At 38.7% G+C, this 2,500-nt stretch overlaps 1 protein-coding gene across 1 annotated transcript in view; it reads left to right on the top strand.

The window, feature by feature from the left end:
• P32 (complement C1q binding protein P32) overlaps positions 1 to 2,500 on the top strand; it is an 11,022-nt gene that overhangs the window by 732 nt on the left and 7,790 nt on the right. The window lies entirely within an intron of this gene.

Genomic DNA, 2,500 nt, shown 5'->3' with positions numbered 1-2,500 from the left:
TGAATGTATGTGTGTTGCGTGCATAGTTGCATGTAGATGCATTTCAGTTTTGCACATTTGCAAAAAGAGATACATCCGGGCCAATTTTAATCTGTTCTTGCATTGATCTCACCCTATGAAGTTCTTATTGTATGTCTGATTGGAAAGTATGATATGTGCGATCCTGAGATTTATTGTTTTCAGTTGCTTATTACATACTTGGTTGAAAAGCTTATGTCTGGTAGATAAGGGTAAGGCATTCTGTGTAAATAAACTTAAAACAAAAGTATTTGCATGCAATAAAGTGCTCCTAACATTAGCATTGTTCTTCAGAGGAATTGTAGAGTCTTGATTAAAACTTCCAGAAAATTCTAGGATTTTGAAGTACACATTTGTTAATCCTGGCATATTGCACAGACCAGTTTTGTTTTTCCCTCCCTAAACTTTGGCAAAAATTCCACACTGGTAATTATACTTATCAATATATCATCAATATCAAGAAAAATAGTATTACCATAAATAGTAATATAATGCAACTACATAAATGAGTATTAAACAATGAGCTCACCTATAAGAACATAGTAATGAAAGCATGAAAATATGATTATCCAATTTAATTTAGTCCACAAACAGCAGCATCGTCATCTTTATTCAGATGAGTAATCAATTATATCAGTCTGTCATCTATAGAATAATTACCAGTTTGTGTTGTACATAATTAAGTGAAAGCAATTTTCAAAATTCTTTTAATGATTTTTCTGTCGCATTTCTTCTGACTTTTTTACGTTCTATATTGATATTTATTTACTGATATAAATGCGAGTGGCCCTGACCTTATTTCAGCAGTCCTTGACAGATGTCTGTTGCAACAGCATTACAGCTGACAGTGAACATAGTGCAAAAGAAAAGCATTTTGATTGTATTTTAGGGCTTACAGACTCTGCGTCTTAGTACAAAATAAGCCAGAATTATGTTTTGATTGCTTAGTGCAGCATGGTAAATCATGAATAAATTAGTTTGGATAAATTTTCCGAATAACGCCGCGTTACGAAATACCACAAAAGTGGTATCGATGGATTCCTCTCAACCTCTACTAATCATATATAGTGAAATTAATGAGCGCTTCCACCCCTGGAGCCCACAATCTGGGTCCCAATAGTAGGGGAGGGCATGAAGTAGATCAGGGAAATTGCGGGGTAAAATGTTACGAAATACTATAAAAATGGTATTAATGGATTCCTCTCAGCCTCTACTGTTCATATATAGTGGAAATAATGTGTGATTCCACCTCTGGACCCCACAATCTGGGTCTCTTTTTTTAAGGCACTTCGTGCTACCTCGTCCTACTTCGGGGCATATTTCGCTTGCAAAATCTTAACCCAATTACCTATCTAACTTTGCCTAGTTTTGAATTAAGCCCTAGCCAAGGGGGCGCTTCGTCCCCCCCTGAACCCACCCATTTTAGGGCACTTCGTGCAACATACCTTGTGCAAAATACCCCGAAAGACCACCATCCTCGCCCTGAAATTTAAACATGGCTGTGTTTACGTATTTACAGTTAGCAACAAGCTGTGGACTGGAAATTACCTGCATTCGCTGTTGTGTTCTTTTGATAGATGGCGCAACATTCCCCATTGTTTACAGTATAATTATAGAGTGCCCTTTATTGAGTGGTCGCATCATTATCGGTCGTAGTTTCCTATCCTGAGGAATATATGAGACGAAGACTCAGTTGCTGTCATCGTGGCGCAATGTGAAGGCATTTTCATCTACAGAACTAATTACGCATCATAAGTATCACGAAGTGCCCTGAATAGGGGAGGTCCACATGGGGGTGTAGCTCTCTCTTGGCAGAAGGTGGGGGGGATCATAAGGACAGACCTATAGTGGGTTCGTGTTTTTGAGGATTTGTGTGGGGAGGCTGAAAGAGGAGATAAATCAACTTTGTTATTTTATATATAAGGAAAAACATATCAGATATCAGTAATAACCCTGATGTATAGTGATTTTGATTTGTGTAATACCATTTGTGTATAGCTAACAGTTATGTTAGGATAGTCCCAATAGTAGGGAAGGGATAGAAGTATGTCGGGGAAAATTATGGGTATAAAACAGGGTTAAGATTTGGCAATCAAAAGGATGATAAAATTACGGCTGTGTTTTATTGTTTTGTAATTTCCCAAACCATTGTTGAGTGATTATCATAGGGAGACACTTTCCTAGTATATTTTTTTTTGTCCATGTGCAACTAGATAAACACACACTCGCTCACACTCACACATGCACACACACCCACTCACGCCCACACACTCACACCCACATACTCACATCACATATCCACTCACACCCACACTCTCACACATGTACACACATCCACTCACACCCACACACACCCACTCACACCCACACACACCCACTCACACCCACACACACCCACACACACCCACTCACACCCACACATTCACACATGTACGCGCACACACTTACACACACACATACACTTACATACATACACACATAC

Source organism: Penaeus japonicus, unplaced genomic scaffold, assembly GCF_977035675.1.
Source record: "Penaeus japonicus unplaced genomic scaffold, GWHDUDI00000001_assembly GWHDUDI00000004, whole genome shotgun sequence".
NCBI lineage: Eukaryota > Metazoa > Arthropoda > Malacostraca > Decapoda > Penaeidae > Penaeus > Penaeus japonicus.
Note: the sequence above shows the minus strand (reverse complement) of the source record. Positions and strands in the feature narration are given on the sequence as shown.